Source organism: Glycine max, chromosome 12 (genome assembly GCF_000004515.6).
Source record: "Glycine max cultivar Williams 82 chromosome 12, Glycine_max_v4.0, whole genome shotgun sequence".
NCBI classification, from domain to species: domain Eukaryota; kingdom Viridiplantae; phylum Streptophyta; class Magnoliopsida; order Fabales; family Fabaceae; genus Glycine; species Glycine max.
Window position 1 is genome coordinate 10,782,609 of NC_038248.2, and position 20,265 is coordinate 10,802,873.

Genomic DNA, 20,265 nt, shown 5'->3' on the forward strand with positions numbered 1-20,265 from the left:
TGTGTGTGTGGGTACATTGCTGCCAAATAATCACTGTGTTGTGATGACTTTGTTTTATATTTTAAAATTTGGTAATTGCAATGCATGGACTCACGAGAAGAATAGGAAATTTAGTTGTTGATATAAAATATAATAATTTGTTTAATATAATATGGATAATTTAGTAATATGATGTGTTATATATTCCTCAGAAAAATCATGTGAATCAAAACACATATATTATCAATAAGATTCTCAACCAATTTTAACAGTTAATCAAATATATATTTTTTTGAAATACTCAACAATGTCATTTGCTTCTAATATTCCCAAGAATAACATTCGTAGGAATCCAATTAGATTTCATCAAATAAACGCTCCCACAATTATATCTCCGTCATCTTATATTTTGTGAATATCTTATCATATCTTGTTATTAATGGTAACATATCTTTATCTTATCCCAACCAATTTATAATCATATAATACCTTATCTTCTTCTACAATTAAGGAAACAACATATAACAACGTAGGCATCGAGGGCCTATAAAAGGCACTTATGACCTATGAGCAAGGGAAGAATACACTTTATACTCCGGCTAGATAACTCTAAACCCTATAGAAACCCTAGACCAAAACAAAAACCATTAGGCCTAGGACTCTTTGACCTCTCATAATCCCAAATGGTTGCATTTTATATCATCCTCCTCAAAAGGTTTTACCGAGGCATTTTGTGTCTCAAAGTCCAAAACCTTGAACCCCATGCCCTCTAACTTTCCCATTATTCTTTTCCCCCTCTCAAAATGTTTTTCAAAATATCCTTCCATGGATTCCTTTATACTTTGAGCCTCCTGACTCCTTCTCCTATCAATTTCTACACATAAGATCCCATTCACCTTTCTTCATTGTTGTACACATCTATGAAAAATTTTTGAATTTGCATCTTCCTTCTTCAACCACTTTTGTCTTGATCTTTGCCACAATTCATTGCAACTTGTTCTAGATAGCCTTGCTATATTATTGATACAATCCATATTCTTGCCTGTGCTTCTTCTTCTTCCAACTCTTGTAATTCCCCCTTCAAGTCCCTCATTTGCTTCTCTTAATTTATTTTCCAAAACCCCCACATGATTCTTTCTCCACTCCTTCAAATAATTTTTCAGAGCCTTAAACTTTTCCTTCAAAACATATGCCCTCCAACCCTCAAAAGTCAACTCTTTCCACTTCTCCTTTATAAACTATTCATAACCCTCAACTTGCCTCCAACTATTAAGAACCTTGAAAGGTTTAGGTCCCTAATATATCTTCTTCTCCATAAAATAATCACACAATGATCCAATAAGTTCTTTGGCAAACACCACAAAGTACAATATAGCCATTGTTGAATCCATTCCTCCGATACCAAAAATATGCCCAACCTATTAATAGTTAATCCATCCTCTCTATACCATGTATATTTTCTACCAGTTAAAGGTAAACCCACCACCTTCGTTGACTCCTAAAAAATCACCAAATAAACTGTATTTCTTCTCTCCTGGAATAATTCCCAACCCCTTTCCTTTCCTCCTCACTTTTAATAGAATTAAAATTCCCAAATATACACCATTTGCCCCCCTAATTGTTCCTTTAGCTACATTAAATCCTACTGTGCCTCTTTCTTCATATTTAATTCATAAACGCATATACATACACACATAGCAGATACTATGTAACCTCTTCACACCCCATGCACCCACCCACCACCACCAAAAAACATAAGCCATGAATAATATCATTAACCTTCAAGACTTCTTATCTCCAAATAAGAAAAATTCCCATTGACCACTCATTTGTCTCTTTAAAAGCATAAAGAAAAGCATCAAACCCCCTGTAAGCAACCTCTTGAACCTTTTTTTTTGTAAGAAAATCATATTTAGCTTGTATTCTACCATAACACTACTAAAATAATACTATTCTACAATGCGCATTCAACATTGGTGGTTCCAAAAATGATGTTGTTTTAGAGGTGGTGACATTTTAGTAAATAAGTGATTTATTTTAACATTTTTGCAAGAAATGAAGTTATCTGCGTGTTACCACATCGTTTTTGGAACACCGTTGTTGAACTGCATTATTCAAAGACGGGTTTTATAAACACCGTCTTTGAATCTCGCTTAAATTTTCATCTTTTTCCCTCATTACCTCACTCATTTTGCACTCAATTTATTTGGCTCGTAGAACAAAGCGGTGTCATTGTGGTGCGAGGATCCTCGCTGCGATGTGTAGTCGAGGAACCCTTGCAAAAGCTCGATCTTGTCCTTGTCGGTCCACAGCCGCTGAAACAGCTGCCGCGAGTCATCCAGAGGCGGCGACGACTTTTTCTCCTCGATTAGCTCTAGGCAACGTTGCTTCAGATCGGATGAGTCGGTGAGGACGATGGTGGCGGTGGGCTTTGAAATTGGAGTGCCGCCACCGTTGGAGACGAAGGAATCGGGGACGGCGACGGTGACCGCGAGAGCGGTGGAGGGAGAGGGCACGTTTTCTTCGTCGTCGTCTTCTTCGTACTCTGCTGCACCTCCAGGTCTGTGCCCAACGGTGGGTACCGGAGGAGTATTTGCAAAATAAGCCTGTGACTATGGCTTCCTAGTTATGATCTAGAAGACCTTTATCAGTGAAGACACAAAAAATTCCTGATACCGGAGGAGTCAAAAAGCCAAAGAAGGCCAGGGTCAAGCAGAGCAATGTCTTCTCCACAAATTCCTAGTAAGAATATAATATCACTCCTTTCTATAGAACTTACAAAAAATTTTAATACCCTTCAAAATTATACAGTACGTGAAATCCCTACGTGGCTAATGGATTGGATTCCAGAGGAAGGAGGATATCTGTTAGGGAATCTGCAGCCACCTCACATGGATTTCAGGTTTTTCATGCTAGGAAATCTTTGGTCTATTGTTTCCTCTTCTCCTCAAAATTATTTATTTTTTCTGCTATATCATATATACTTATGGAAGTCATTTTCTGCTATATCATCTAACAAAGTTACTAGTTCAATTATTTGTAGTTATTTATTTATTTACGAATATTGAATGACCTTAATCCTAACCAGCAATGTCACTCATTCTACATAATTAGAAATCTAGATGGCCCATGATGAGCATGCTCTCATAGATACCCCATTTCTATTCTGCAACATTAACAATGCAGGGGTGAATTTGCTCGATTTGTTGCTGATAAAAAGAGCCTCAAAAGCCTCAAGATGGAAGGTTGTTCTAATCTTGGAGGTTTTGTTCTTTGTTTGTCTAGTCTTTCTACCCTTTGGCTGTCTGATTTATACTCTCTGTCTAAAATGGTGATTAACTTTTCTATCATTTTTTATTATCTTGTGTGATGTGATCAATTTCTTAATTTGATATATCCCTTTGATCTTGTATTCTGGTTCCTATCTCCATCCAAATCTGTATTCTAGTTCCTATCTAATCAATTGATCACATTTCCAATAGTCTACAGTATCCAATTTTTCTATATCTGTTTAACAGTTTAACTAACATTAACAATAAGTGAATAGGATTTTGGTGGAAAAAAACTCAATCAACACACACATGATTGAAGTTGGAGTCTTTGTGCAAGCAAATGCCATGGAGCAGAGTTGGTGGGACTAAAATATTGGGAAATGATAAAGTCCAGGTAATACTTATTAGAGACATATATTAAAAAATGTGTATTGGAATAACATCATATATTGATACTTTAACACATTAGATTTCAAGAGAATAATAATTAACAGTTTTCCAATGATCGAGTTTAATGATTAGTGCTCCACATGAGGGTACATAATTGTTTGGCCCGAATAATTTCACCATGCAACCTGGAAAATTAGATAGTGGTAGGTCGGCATCAACAAGTGATATGATGAAGGTTAGATAGTGCTATAATGCTCCCTGTGGACCTGCAATTAATGATTGACTTTTTTTCACGTTATATATTTGGTTCATAGTTGGATGAAGGTTATGCAATCAAAGGCTGCTGTCTACTGAGTGTTCCTTTTAATTCATTTACTTGTTTTGAAAAGATCATTCTCTTTAGTTACCATTGTTTCATACTTTAGTCTGTTAAATTTTCTAAATGATTTTAGGGGGATCTTGGTTTTCAATTAGCTCATCAATTGATCAAAAAAGCATTGACCATCCCCGGGGCAACTGTTCATTGGTATGATAAGCCAGGTAAACTTCTAGTTAAGCATCAATTTGAGGTTGATTACTCCCCTCTTGTTTGTTGTTTAATCACTTGTAATCTTTTTAAAAGGCATTTAATCACTTGTATGACTAGTAAATAACACCATCATGATAATTTGTGAGAAATGAGAAAGCAACGAAAGATGGGCCATATAACCATTGTTGGGCCTTCCTTTAGCAATATTGAAAGCAATCTTGCTGTATTGGTGGAAGGGAAAGAATTAGATGCCAAGACTGCAGGTTAGTGCTGCAACTTTTCAACTATACTATAGATGCCAAGACTAATAAATTGGAAGAAATTAATTTTGTAGAAGATTTAAAAACAAATTAAGGAATTCTCAGTGGATAATAAGAGTGCTGCAGCTTTTCAACTATACTATAGATTCTTAAAGGGGACGTGTCTTATAAGAAAATGGATGGCTGTGCTTGTATCTTATTATGTGTCTAATTCAATCAAGAGATAATTGCTACACTTTGCTATAAATTTTATATTTACATGGTCAGTCAAATCAAATTATAAGCAGTTTTTCCCTCTTGAATGCTTATGATATTTGACCATCATTAGCATAGTCTTTTTTATACTTGAGTATATTGCTTTTGGTCTACTAACCCAACAATCAAGGTACGCATGTTATTAGAATTTGGTCTTTAGACTTTTTAACTGAATTTGGTCTTCCATGTTCACCAAGGCCGAGTGTTGTGTTTGTGTTCTTACTTTGTCGGTGTATATATCTACATGGCTTTTCTGTACAGAATTTAGATGAGCTCTTATGATTTAATGATTTTTTCTTTCTTTTATATCAAGAAAAACTAAATCTGAAGCTTTTTTTCCTAAATTGGAATTACTATGCAATATGTGAATAACAAGATAACAATTGAAGCTTTTTCTTTGGGATGGAATTTTGTAAATTCACATGTGAGTTGAGTATCTCTTCATGCTAAGGGTTAAGATGAGCTGCTATACAGTGGATCATTTGATGTTTGATAGCCCGGTAACCCAATAGATATGCTTGTTTCTTTCAAAACATTGAGGTTTTGTTTATTAAAATTTAAAAAAGTGATTTCTGTTCTTATATACATGTTTGTAGTTGATACTTGATACTGTATGCATAATTCATTTTTGTTTATTGTCACTTTTTTGGTCTTCATAGAAGCTTATGTAATTGAACCTTATAAATAGCAAAAAAAATCCCTAAAGAATGGGAAGTAATGCAAAGTAATTATTATTTTTGAGATAGATGAATCTTAATGGGATTTCTCTTGATTAATTCTTTGTCTATGAAGAAAAAAAAATCTTGATATTCTTTCTGGAGTTCTTATTTTTGTAATGGTGTGACATCTATGTTTAATTAAACTCCCATTGTTGCCTGATTTCTTTGTAGTTGGTGTTCCCTTGGACAGCTTCTTTTATCTTGGAGGACCGAACATTGCCTCAGAAATTTACAACAAGGAATATGCAAATGCTCGGATGTGTGGGGAAGAAAAATGGAGGAAAACATTGGTAAAGTTTTTGAGGCAACCTCACTATTGGAGCAGGTAATTTCTCCATTTTCCTCTTACATTGTTGTACATTGTAAAGAATAACTTCATAGAAGCTAGTAGGTAAATGCTATTTTAAGCAGGAAATACATAATATCCATTCTCTTTACTTTTGATATGGAAATCACTAAGACGTTAAATTCTTCATTCAATTGAAATGGATGTATCAGTAAGGTCTAGTTAAAAAAATAAAAAAAAAGGCATTTTACATCGTTTTCTTAATTGAGCGCTGATTTAAAAAAGCGTTATTTTACATCGTTCACTAAGATAACATCAATGTAGAAGGTCTAATTTCTACATCGTTTCTTAACTGAGCACCCACATGAAAAAGCGCTATTTTACATTGTTCACTAAGATAACACTGATGTAGAAGGTCTAATTTCTACATCGTTTCTCAACTAAGCACCAATGTGGAAAAGTGCTATTTTACATCGTTCACTGAGATAACACTGATGTAGAAGGTCTAATTTCTACATCGATGGTTAGGAATGCACCGTTGTAGAAAATGTTGTCTTTTTACAACGGTGGTTTGAGGATCGATGTTGTAATTTTTAACTTTCAACAACATCCTATTTAACATCGGTTGACCACCGATGTAAAATGTGGTTTCCAATGTGGAATCTGCGTTTTTTAGTAGTGTAAACTCTTTTACCTTCGTTTCCATCCTCCAACCAAGTTCTCTTATGTCATATGCAATTATCTTCATTGATATGCTCCTTGTTTCTACGTCTGCTCCTTTTCTCCTTTCCACTAGCAATTTTGTCTATTTTCTTCCAGATTAGTTAATTTGTTGAAATCCTCTTCCTCTCTATTAGAACATGAAACCTCAATGTCACTCCCAAAACCCCATACCTTTGAAGCCATCTCTATTGCTTCCTTGTGCAAAACTCCTTTGCCATGGTCTTATATACTTATCTCATGAATGTTGTTATTCATCATTGCCATCGACCCCAAATCCACACATTGCAACCCTAAATAAACCCCCTTCCACTATATTCTTCGATTTTCTTTTGCACTCATCACAAAAAATACCTCCAATTTCCCCTTTCACATACTAAACAAAAACATATATTAAATCCTTACTTTTATCTCCCTCAACTATAACTACAACCCCAACACCTTATTGTAACTACACATTGCCACCTATGCTTATCTTTTTTGCCAAATCCATTTTGTCATTTACTACATGCACCCCCACCTTACTCACTAAGACACCCATCCCCTCCACAATCAACTTGTCTGCCACCTTCACTTCACGGGCCTCAATAATGTTAGGCCCCTTATTACTAACTTGATTCACATCATCATCTTGCATCTGACAAGCATCCATTTCATTTGAATTTAATTTTCCACCACCCTCCAATATCCCATTCCCCAAAGAAATCATACATCATTACTTCATCTGCTACTCCTTTCATGACTTGCTCAACATTTCAAATTTGAATTTTGAAATCTTCTTCATCTAATAGATCCCCCATTTTTGACCACCCATACTCTAGCCAACACAATGATTTTGATGACGAGTTAGTTGTTACAATATGTTTAACACCTTGACTACCATATGATGCTAGAGTAAACGTCTCTTTTGTGATTCTAATAGAAAAAGAGATTGTATATTTTCTTGACCATGTTAATCACCTTTATTGTTGTAATTTGAATTAATATTCTGGCATAATCCAATTTCTTTTTGAACATAGTGTTAAGATCCATTGACATGCACGTTCCAAATGTTTAAACAATATGATTAAGAAAACTAACACTCCAAGCATGGAATGAAACACCATGACATCTAATCTGCATATATCTTTCCATTAGCACTTCGCTAGGCGACCATTAATCTGATAAAAGAATTGATCCTCGATTATTTTGCTCTCTTCCAATAGTTCCTCCAAAACTTCCCCTTCCAATGGTCATATTAACACCATATCTTATTCTAAATGAGTAACCATCATAGAGTTTAACCCTTTTTCTATCAACCTGTCCCAAAGAGTATATATTCTATTTCTGGTGGTTGAACTCTTCCTACTTAACACCCATCCAACTATTTCATATGCTCCTTAATTACTTTGAATGATAAATGCTTCCAATCAATTTCTTCCTTATTTTGAATTTGAATTACACTTGTCTTCTTCTTTGGTGGCCACTTCATATTTTTCTTTTTTTTCCACCACTTCTACATATAATTGTTGAATAATGTAAACTTGATTTAGCCCATTAATCAAGTGTTAGGCCCATTTAAGTTTGTGTTACTACTCCAAAGAAAATTCTAGAGAAGTGTAGAGATAAGTAGAAGTAATATTTAATAAATAATTGGAAGAAGTGTGTAGAACTAAGTAATTTGGAGAAGTGTATAGAACTCTCCCTTGAAGTGTGTGAAAATTTTTTCTTGATGTATCTAAAACTCTCCCTTGAAGCCTATAAAATGGGGAGAGGTTGTCATTTGCAAACAAAGACAAAACCAAAACATTTCTCAAGTAATAAAAACTAGCATTCTTTCAGATATTCTCTCCTCCTCCATTTCTCTCAAATACTTCCTATAACCTTCTCCTTTCCAACAATAATCTCCCATCCTTTTTAGCATTGTGATTTTTTCTCAATTGATCAAAAGAATTTTCAATTGATGCATGTGATAAATTGTGATATTTTATGTTATCACATTTTTCATTCCTCTTGAGCTTCATGACATTTACTAGTAGCTTATAAGTACTAATCCATTGATGGTCCACCTTCTTCTCCATGACTCCAACATCCCCTTCCACAACCATTCTTACAAACCCAATTTTTTCCCATAGCTATCCCTTTTGTGGAATGAAAACATCCTCCACATTATCCCATCAATTGAAAATACACTTCATCGCCTTTGCTTTAAAATTATCTAGAAAATTTGTGAAGAAGAACATTTGTATACTCCTTTGATCTTCCTTTTCCTTGATATTCAGTCCATTATCTTTCTTCCGTCTTCGATTCACTACAGTCCACTCATCATCTCACTCTCGCTTTCTCTCTCACTCACTCAGTCATCTCTCACATCCACTTGTGGAGTTAGAAAGAGTTACATTAATCATTTAATATGAGATTGTTTAATCTTATTTTTATTTGGGATGAGTTGAACAAATCCATTTTGATGACTTTCATGTAGAGTTATGTATGTAAGATCATCTATGTTGTATAAATTTGATGACTTTCATGTAGAGTTATGTATGTAAGATTGTCTATGTTGTATAAATCCAATTCATTTCCGGTCTTAGTTACAAAGTGTTACTAGCTTGTCCTTTAAATCAAATGGGTAGATAAAAGTATGTGGTTATCTAACTTATTCTAAGTAAAAACAAGATTAAACAATTTCTTCATAAATGATTGGTGCAATTTTCTTATGTACTATCTTTGTCCCTATACATAAAATCATTTTCACTTTATTATTTGTCTATTTTTATAAGATCCTCTTCTAAAAGTTTAATGCATTAATTATTTTTATTCTATAGTACCCTTAATTAATTATAACATTCTCTCTTCAAACATTAATTATTCTTTGGTGATAAGTGGAGAGACAAATTAAGGGTAATTTTGAAATAATGGTATAAATAATTGACAAATTTAAAATGATTAACTAAATTAATTATTTTTCTTAAAGTATGAATTAATTGAAAGAGTTTTAAAGGCAACGATAATACTTTGAATTATATGAACCAACTTGTTAACTTTCGGATCTAATAAGTTTAATTAGGAATTGGTTGACTCAATCCAAGTAAAATTAAACTTATTAGACCCGAAAGTTAACAAGTTGATCCATATAGTTAATAAAAGAATTTTTTTTAATATATATATATATATGGGAAAATGCATATAAAAAAAGAGTGAAATTAACTAAAAATATATTCAATACCCAAAATTAAAAAAAAAAAAAAAGACGAATTACATCAAAGATTTTCTCACACTCAAAAAGGAAAGAATTTCTAAGTAAGGTGTGAGCCACCAAATTAGCTGTTTTCTCACAAATTGAGTGGTATAAGATGGACAAGATCTTAAATATCTCTAATTTGCTCCAATAATATCCCGCAATCTGTAATAACCCATGACTAGTTGTGCCTCACTTAATTGCATGTGATGATGTGAATAATACGGATTGGTATAACCATTCAATTGGAAATATAATGTTTATCCAAACACATGCACCATAAATAAAGTTATTAATGTGAAAAAATAATAGTAATTTGTTTATGATTGAAAATAATAGTAATTTGGTGTAAAGAAGTATTACCATCATTTTGTTTCTGTATAGCTGCATGGAGTGGAGAACTTCCACGACACTGAAAGCGGCTGATCTGCAGGGAATGGAATTTGCAACAAAAGGTTAAGAATTTCCACTTTCCCACTCTCAACTGCCGCACACTGTGGTGATCGCTTTGGTTTGTTCAAACAATGGACTGCAGCCATATCTGCACCGAAAATCTCTTTAACCAAATCAACATGCCCACTGTAGACAGCCTCGTGCAAAGGAGTGTCACCATGTTCATTTCTTTCTCTTGTTATTTCTTTATCTTTCATCTCATCATATTTTGACTTAGAAGTGGCATAATGGGAGAGAATGAACTTGACTATAGTACTAGTAAAGTTCTTAGACCTCACAGCAACATGAAGTGGAGTATCGCCTCTTACGTTTCTCCTAATAAGAAGCTCAGGAAAGTGATGAGCAATCAGCTCTGTAATCTCTTCTTTCCCCAAATCTGCTGCCACATGAAGCAGTGAATCACCTGCTAGGGTGACTTTATCAAAAATATCAAAGGTACTTTACTTTCAATACATTGTTGCTTCAACACTTCAACAAAGTTATCCACATTTCCTATTTCAACAGCTTTATACAACTCATAAATCATAACTTTTCCAACAATTTCCTTATGCAGTAGTCCCACTTGTGAAGCTGCATCTGGACTTGGGAATTGCATATTCTTCAGGTCCTCCATGATTTACGTATGCTCAGTGATAAACACCTTAATCAAATGCACTAAACTCAGAAAGATTAAGGTTGCAATGTAATCGCACAGCTAAGGACTCAAAATACCTGTATATACAAATTAATTAAGGATACAATAACACATCTATCTACAAATTATTTTATTAATGACTTCAGTAATTAATTCGCTTGTATCGAAGGATGGTGTGTGAGTACAAAAATAAAATAAAAAATGAAAAGAAAAAAAAAAAGGATGGTGTGTGTGAAATGTGAATATGTATATGCATGGTAGGTAGAGCTAGCATTATTCGGTGCATGTATAAATTTTGCCTGACGGGAAGTCACATTTTATAATCACTTTATTTGTGAATCGTAATGCTTAGATCCAAAATTTACTTCGGTGCTCGCACTATAATCCTAAAAGAACGGAAGATGTCAGCAATTATAAATTTTAAACTCGGGTTATTGTTCGAATGACGACACACTCTTGGTGAGTGAATGTATAAGGTTGGTAGCATTATTAGGTGCAAATATAATTCTTGGTTGACGTGAACTCGTGAAGTCAGTTTATTTAACCATTTTACTCATGAATTGTAATGCATTAATGCTTTGATCCTAGATTAATTTCCGCTCCCACACATCTTAGAAGAACGGAATACGTGGAATATGATAAAATTTAAACTCACATTTGTTAGAAATCTATATACTGTATGTATAAAAGAAGCTTTAAAACTTTATTAATGATTAGATCAAAATTCTAATTTAATTTGATTTAATAAATGTATATGTTGGTTCAAGAACTATAATACTGCAAAGCAAGATCAAAACTAGAAAAATATGATCACACACAGACACAAGGCACAAAAAAAAATGAATGTTGTTGTTATTTTTTGAAATGAATCAATATTGGCTCTATACACACACTCTATATATAGCAAACATCCAGGAGTTATATATATATATATATATATATATATATATATATATAGTAGTAACCTAACAGTTATAATAATCATGACAGTTAAAGCAGTTACAAGCAATAGGTAGAGACACCAATCAAATATAGAGTCAGCGGTTATAATAGTTACTACAACAATCTCCACCTCGACTCTACATTTCTAAACAACACTAATCTCAGTCAAATCCAACCAAGCTTAAGCATTTCTCAAATTTATCCCTTGGCAGGGATTTAGTTAACATATTAGTTGGATTGTCTTTAGATGTAATCTTCACTATTTTGATTGCTCCTTATTCCACCACTTCACGAATGAAGTAATGCTTTATATCAATGTGTTTGGTCCTTGTATGGTACATTTGATGATTGGCCAAATGAATAGCACTTTGGCTATCACAATGTATCTAGATAGTCTCTTGTTCAATCCCCAATTCATGTAGCATCCCTTTCAGCCATAGACCTTGTTTCACTCCTTCAGCCAAGGCATTATACTCAGCTTTAGTGGTGGATAAAGCTACAATTGACTGAAGGTTTGATTTTTAGCTAACTGCAGTTCCAAACAAAGTAAACATATATCCTGACAATGATTTCCTTGTGTCCAAGCACCTTGCAAAATCTGCATCCACAAACCCTTCAATTACTGTTCCACCTTGAGAGTTTTTATGATACAGTAAGCCTGAGTCCAAACTTCCATTTATATATCTCAATATCCACTTTAAAGCCTCCCAGTGTGCTTGACCAGGTTCCACCATGAACCTGCTGACAACACTCACAGCATGAGCCAAGTCTGGTCTTGTACAGACCATTCCATACATGATGCTTCCAACCCCACTAGTACAGGGAACTGTATCCATCTTCTTCCTATCATCATCTGATATTGGACCTTGGCTTTTCGAGAACTTCATGTGCTACCCCAAAGGTGTGCTCACAGGTTTGGACTAATGCATCCTAAACCTCTCCACTACCTTCTGCATATAGGCTTGTTGGGATAATAGCAAAGTTCCTTTCAGCTAATCTCTTTTAATATCAACACCAAGGATTCGTCTAGCTTCCCCAAGATCCTTCATCTCGAATTCTGAGTTCATCCTTGACTTTAGGTCATTGATCATACATTTGTTGCAACTAGCCACCAAAATATCATCTAGATACATTAGGAGATATAGATAATTCTCCTGGTGCAGAACATAAACACAACTATCATAGCTGCATCTCTTGAACTCCATCTTTATCAAGAAATCATCAAATTTCTTGTACCATTGCCTTGGGCTTTGTTTCAAGCCATATAAGGATTTTTGCAAGAGGCATACCCTATCATCCACAGCAAAGCCTTTTGGTTGCCTCATGTAAATGGTTTCCTCCAAGTCTACATGTAAGAAGGTTGTCTTGGCATCCAATTGTTCTAGGTGTAGCTTGAACTGGTTGCCAATTGACATCAAGATTCTGATAGAGTAGTGCTTTACCACAGGTGCAAATATCTCATTGTAATTCACACCCTCAACTTGAGTAAATCCTTTAGCCACCAACCTTGCCTTGTATCTTGTCTTCTGAACCCCGAGAATTTCACCTTTCCTTTTGAAGATCGACTTGCCACCAACTACCTTCTGTCCCTTAGGTAGTTCCACAAGCCTCCAGGTATTGTTCTTCCTGAGTACCTCAAGTTCTTCTTTCATTGCATGAAGCCAAAGTTGTCTCTCCTCACTTTCATGTGCCTCCTTGAAATTCCTTGGTTTTGCTGATCCTTTAATTTCCTCAGTTGCTGTTAAAGCATAGCAGATGAGATCAGCTTGACCAAGCTTTCGGTTTGGTTTAGGAATTCTCCTTTCCCTATCACGAACCAATTGGTAATCATTAATGGCATGATCTGATCTCCTCAAATTTGAAACTGAGTGTCCAGTTTCCTCTGTTGTATTGTCTAGGTCAATAATTGGATTTATCTAAGTGTTTTCCTGCACCTTATCAGTAAAAGGCTCCACCTTAATGTGAGTTTTCTCCTTTCCACATTCTGAGTTTTCAGAATACATTCGCATTCTTGTCTCATTAAATGTCACATCTTTGTTGATGATGAGCTTGGAAGGTTTTGGATCCAACCTCCACAGCCTGTAACCCTTGACTCCTTCAACATACCCAAGAAATAGACATCTTACAGCTCGAGCATCCAACTTGTCCTTCTTGACATATGCATATGCCAAGGCTCCAAAAACCCTTAGGTTAGAGTAATCTACTGGACTTCCACTCCAAACCTCCATTGGTGTTTTGTATTCAAGGGCAGATGATCGATGGACTCCTGTTGATCAAATGCACAACTGTGTTTGCAACTTCTCCCCATAAAACCTTGGGCAAACCTGCTCCAAGAAGCATGCATGTCACTCTTTTTAGGATGGTTCTATTCATCTTTTCTGCAAGGCCATTTTGTTGAGGGGTACTGTTTTGTGCCTCTTGATTCCATGATGTGTGCAAAAAGTATTGAATTGATCTGAGACAAATTTAAGCCCATTGTCTGTCTTTAGCACCTTTAGCTTGGTTCCTTGCTAATTTTCAATTTGAGTATTGTTAGCTCTTTGGCAAGTGTACCAAATCGCTCGTAGTAATAATCTCTCGGTAAGCCGAGTGTCATACCATGGGGATTTTGTTACACTTATGTGAAGTACTTTTCAGTTTGTAAATTGTAAATTTAGCATATAAAAGTAAATATAATCTAAATCTAGCAAAGGATAAGAAATTTAAAATAAAAGATAAAGATAATAGATAAGATAAGATAAAAGATTTAAAGATAAGATTAAAAGATAAAATTAGAAGATAAAATATTTAAATTGCGATAAAGATAACTACTTCTACGAAATTCAAATAAATAAAATCTAAATCTACTAAGCCTAAATACTTACTCCTAAAACTCAACAGTAAAATAAGGAATAACTACTTCTAAGAAAAACCAACAATAAAAATAGGGAATAAAATCTATATATTAAAATCGCTAAAACCTGACAAGTCTAATTAGCCTAGATATATGGATTCTGGATTTGTCTGTTATCAATAGCAACAAACTAATTCTGCCCCACATCTATCCATCTACTTGCCCCTGATGCCTCACGATGACAAGCCAACCTTAATTACCTATCTTCCAAATGCCCTTTGCGAAGACTCAATAACTAAGATGTATTAAGATTACATTCTAGATGTTTGCTAAAGCATGGGCATTGGGGCATTAAGTCATGTTAACCCAATGATTTCTTTCTTTTATTGTTCTATTAAGCGTTACCCTCTCCCGAGTGGCCTAACCCTTAAAACTGATTCACGCATTCATTCCTTATCCCTAATTAGGTTTTACCCTCTCCCGAGTGGCCTAAAGACTATCAGAAAATAAAGTTTGAAATGCAGAATAAATAAGAAAGAAAAGTAGATAAAAGAACCTGGAAGGAAAACCCTCTAAAAGATAACCCGATAATTTCTTCCTTTTAGTGTTCTCTTAAGTGTTACCCTATCCCGAGTGGCCTAACCCTTAAAGCAGATTCAAGTATTCATTCCTTACCCATAATTAGGCTTTACCCTCTCCCGAGTGGACTAAACCCTAACAGAAAGCAAGTTCCGAGATACAGGATGTAAAAAGAAAGAACGGTAAATAAATAAAAGAACCTGGAGGGAATTCCTCTTTTTATTGATAACTCTTGAAATGCTCCATACATCATTGGCTTTTTAGGCCTGCCAGGCCCTAGCTAGGCACTCATAGTCATGAGGGCTTTACAATGAGAAAGGGGGTGAAAGAAAGATAATAAGAATATAAGAAAAGGGAAGGAAAAGGAGAGAACTGAGTGCTAGAGGTCTGAAAACTGAGCTCTCAGGAAGTGTCTGTTTTCCTAGGCTGACCCTCTTATTTATAGGTGCAAACTTGGGTATGGGCTTTTTCTGATTTTCTTCTTTTTTTTCCTTTATTTCTACTCCTTTTTGCTTGTTGTACCTCCCTTTTTCACATCTGCAATCAAAATTCGAAATTAATTAAATCTTTCCAAATTAAAGCATAAATAACTGCTAAATAATTAATTCTAAGTTAATTTTAGACCGATTCTCCACTATTAATTCACTATTATTTAGCAGTTATCAAAATCCCCCAAGCAAATAAGAAGAATAAAATTATTCCATTCTTAAGCAAAAATTTCCTCAAGTAAGTTCCAATCATTCCAACACTCTCCATGACTTCAATTCCTTGGTCCTTTGATTGGTCTCTTTGCATCTGTCATGATCTTAAAATAAAAGCATAAACACGAGAGCAGAAACAAGTCAATTATCTGGAATTCCAACAGGTCCGGCTTGCCTTACTTCCTTACAAAGCTGGTGTTTCTCTCTGCTCACAAGTGTCTGGTCAAGTGTTTGCAATTTTAACAACCTGTAAATAAAACTCAAGAGTTTTGTACTTCATCTCAGTTAAGGTTAGTCTTAATTACCTTCGGTGGATCACTAAGGACTTTTATGGCTTGTAATGGGGCCTGACTAACAAAGAATCATGGTTTTTCTTGGAAATTCAAAATATAAGATTATAAGAGAGCATGCATTCCAAAAATTTAAATTCTTGTCAAGACCTATTTCCCACTTTAAGCCCCTTTTTGCCTTTAGCACTTTCCACTGACACCTCTCTTTTTCATTCTTGCCCTTTTTATTTATTATATATATATATATATATATATATATATATATATATATATATATATATATATTTCTTTTTCCCTTTTTTTTCTTTTCTTTTTTTTTTCTTTTTTTTTCTTTTTTTTCAATAATAAGCATAATAATAACAATGGGCTCACAATTATTTAGAGGTGTTCTAGTGTGTGCTATTTCCTTGGCTACTTTACCCATTTGTTCAAACTCCCCCAAATTAAGGCCTTATTATCATTTAGAACCCTACTGCTCTCTTAGAATCCTACACAAGGTCAGGAATATGAATTTCTTGGCTTAGGGTTCTACTCAGAATAAATCATTATAATTCTTTCGGCTCAATATGGGTGCAAGGGATAAAATTATGTTGGGTTAGCTTTTTGGCTGAGTGGGTGAAATAAAACAAACATGGCCTTGATCATATCCACCTTAAGTAACTAATTTTAACAGTCCAAGAATGATGCAAAACTAAAAGTTTAAAAATAGGCATTTTCTCTCACAATTAAGGTCACACTCTCATCGGGATAAATTCAGTATTAGTGTACCAGATGTGTCTTCATTCCATCAAGCTAACCTTTCCTTTTCTGTGAATCATGTTTCATTCCTTGATCTGACTTTTGCTTCCAAGACTAGTGTTTTCCAATGACTAGTAGCCTTTCAAGTGTTGGACCTTTCAGAACAAACTCAAAATTGTCATTTCTCAAGTTATCATGCAATTTATTTATTCACTCATATGCTCAAATCTAATAATATTACCACTGCTTTTCATTTTGAACACAAGCTACAAGTATGACAAAATAACTTAAACTAGAAACCTAAAACATAAGAACATAAACATAAACATAAAACATGAAACAAAAACATAAAGAAAAATAAAACTAAATAAACTAATGTCCTACGCCGCCTCCCAAATCTGCCCATGGGCCCCAATCAGCGCCAGCCATGAGGTCCTCATCAACTACAGGATCCTCAGCAGCAACTCCAGAAGGCCATTCCCCCCTGTCAGTGGAGGGTTGGTCTCCTGGCCAGGCGACCTGCTGACGATAGGCCTCTGGAGTCGTGAGCGACGGATCCATCTGCAAAACTACGTGAAAAAGGCACAAGAGATATGTGGGTAAGAAGAGAATGCAGAGAGAGAAGGGTGTAAAGAGAGTGAAAGCGTAGAAGAAGAGAGAAACGAGAGTTTCTCAAATTAGAAAAGCCCCCCTGGAGGCAACTGAGGGGTTTGGGGGTTTCGATAACTCCCCCGAATTTATGACGTGCGCGCTTAGTGCGCATGTGGCCGCTAAGCGCACCAAGGGAAGCGTCCCTTGGTTGCCCCTCAGATTCAAAAATTCAAATTTTAAAAACTTACCTGGGCACTTAGCGCGTGGCTTCGTGCAGCCCACTTCAAGTTGCTATTGGTACCCCTCCTGTTTGCTGTTTGCACCTATTTGGGCCCTGTGTTTTTTTTTTTTTAAGAAAAAAAACAAAACAGAAAATAACAATTGCAAAATAAGGACAGAACATAAATACCTATAATAAAATGTTGGGTTGCCTCCCAACCAATGCTTAGTTTAATGTCTTTAGCTAGACATAGAGCTTCTTTCAAGGATCTTTTAAATGCACGACGGTCGTCAACTTCTCTAATTGTCCTCCATTATGGATCTTTAAGCGCTGTCCGTTGACGATCCATTTCTTCTCATAATTTTCTGCTCGAGGGTCCACTAATTCTACTGCTCCGTGAGATCTGATTTCTTTAATAATGAACGGTCCTGACCACTTTGACTTCAGCTTTCCTGGGAAGAGTCTCAACCTGGAGTTCAAGAGTAATACCTGCTGCCCTGGCTGGAATTCTTTCTTTTGTAACTTCTTATCGTGATACGCCTTAGTCTTCTGCTTGTAAATCCTAGATGATTCATAAGCATTCAACCTCATTTCTTCCAATTCCAGTAACTGCAGCTTCCTCTTCTCTCTGCATGCCCTATTATCAAAGTTTAGGAATTTAAAAGCCCAATATGCTTTATGCTCCAATTCTACTGGTAGGTGGCATGCCTTCCCATATACTAGCTGAAAGGGTGATAAGCCAATGGGAGTCTTAAATGCTGTCCTGTAGGCCCAGAGTGTGTCATCGAGCTTCAAGGCCCAATCCTTCCTTGATGATGCTTCTGTCTTTTCAAGGATTCGTTTCAGCTCTCTGTTAGATATCTCTGCTTGGCCATTTGTTTGCGGATGATAAGGTGTAGCTACCTTATGTCGTACATTGTATTGCTCCAGGACTTTTCTCAGATGATGGTTACAAAAATGCGTGCCCCCATCGCTAATCAGAGTTCTTGGGACTCCAAAACGGGAAAAGATGTTCTTCTTCAAGAACTTGATCATTACCCTGGCATCATCTTTTGGTGTGGCTATGGCCTCCACCCATTTGGAGACGTAATCCACAGCTACCAAGATGTAGACATTCCCGTATGAAGAAGGAAGAGGCCCCATGAAGTCTATGCCCCAGCAGTCAAAAATCTCAACTTCCATTACATTTTGTAATGGCATTTCATTCCTTCGTGAGACTCCCCCTGTTCTTTGGCATCTATCGCAATAACGCACGAACTCGTGGGCATCTTTAAAAATGGAGGGCCAGAAAAAACCTGATTGTAGCACTTTTGCCGCCGTTCTGTCCCCATTGTGATGACCACCATAGGGTGAACTGTGGTAGTGCCAAAGAATATTTCGCGCTTCTTCCTTCGTAACACATCTTCTTAGTAAATTATCAGCCCCTGCCTTGAATAAATGAGGATCATCCCAGACATAGAAGCGTGAATCATGCAAGAATTTCTTCTTCTGATTCCAATTAAATTCTTCTGGATGATCCCGGTGGCTTTATAGTTGGCCATGTCTGCAAACCAAGGTCGAGTGTCGGCTTGTAAGAGGAATTCGTCAGGGAATTCGCCTTTTACCTCTGGTTCCTCCTTGGTGATCTCCTTGTTCTTCAATCTGGATAAATGGTCAGCCACTACGTTTTCGGATCCTCTTTTATCCTTGATGGTGATATCAAATTCTTGTAGCAACAGGACCCATCTAATTAATCTCGGCTTTGAATCCGCCTTAGCTAGCAAATGCTTGATGGCGGCATGGTCAGTGAAAATGACGACCCTTGATCCTATCAAGTAAGACCGAAACTTTTCTAAGGCAAAAACAATGGCCAGCATCTCCTTCTCTATAGTGGCATAATTTAATTGCGCCTCGTTTAGGACCTTGCTGGCATAATATATGGCGTGAAAAACCTTGTCATGCCTTTGTCCCAGAACTGCACTTACTGCATAGTCGCTAGCATCACATATCAATTCAAAATCCTTGCTCCAATCTGGGGCAATCATTACTGGTGCCGTGGTGAGCTTATGCTTCAGTGTCTGGAACGCTGCTGAACAATCTTTATCAAACTTAAAGGCTACATCTTTGTTCAGCAGATTACTTAGGGGCTTGGCGATTTTTGAGAAGTCCTTAATGAACCTCCTATAAAAGCCAGCATGCCCCAGGAAACTTCTGACGCCTTTGACATTCAGTGGTAGTGGCAACCTCTCGATGACGTCTATCTTTGCTGGGTCAACTTCTATGCCTTTACATGAGATCTTGTGACCCAAAACAATACCCTCTCGAACCATAAATTGGCACTTTTCCTAGTTCAATACCAAGTTGGTTTTGACACACCTTTGTAATACCTTTTCTAAATTATCCAAAACAAGTGTCGAACGAGGGCCCAAAAATTGAGAAGTCGTCCATGAAAACTTTGATACTCTTCTCCACCATATCTGAGAATATGAACAGCATGCACCTTTGAAATGTAGCTGGTGCATTACACAATCCGAATGGCATTCGCCTATAAGCAAAAACACCATAAGGGCATGTAAAGGCTGTCTTTACCGGATCCCTGGGATCCACCGCGATTTGATTATAACCTGAGTATCCGTCCAAGAAACAGTAGTATGCTTGCCCTGCAAGTCTTTCGAACA

General features: G+C 35.9%; 1 non-coding gene across 7 annotated transcripts; it reads left to right on the forward strand.

Moving 5' to 3' along the window:
- The first annotated feature begins 641 nt into the window (after positions 1–641).
- Positions 642–10,851, forward strand: LOC100805609 (uncharacterized). Of its 7 annotated transcripts, XR_005887494.1 has the most exons (8): positions 656–1,848; positions 2,197–2,721; positions 2,791–3,645; positions 4,094–4,181; positions 4,288–4,433; positions 5,576–5,729; positions 10,012–10,515; positions 10,634–10,851. It is a non-coding gene; the product is annotated as an uncharacterized protein (transcript). The 7 variants fall into 7 exon arrangements; XR_005887496.1 differs by having other exon boundaries at positions 646–1,848; positions 2,791–2,881; positions 3,166–4,433; XR_005887493.1 differs by having other exon boundaries at positions 654–1,848; positions 4,094–4,433.
- The last annotated feature ends 9,414 nt before the right edge of the window (positions 10,852–20,265 follow it).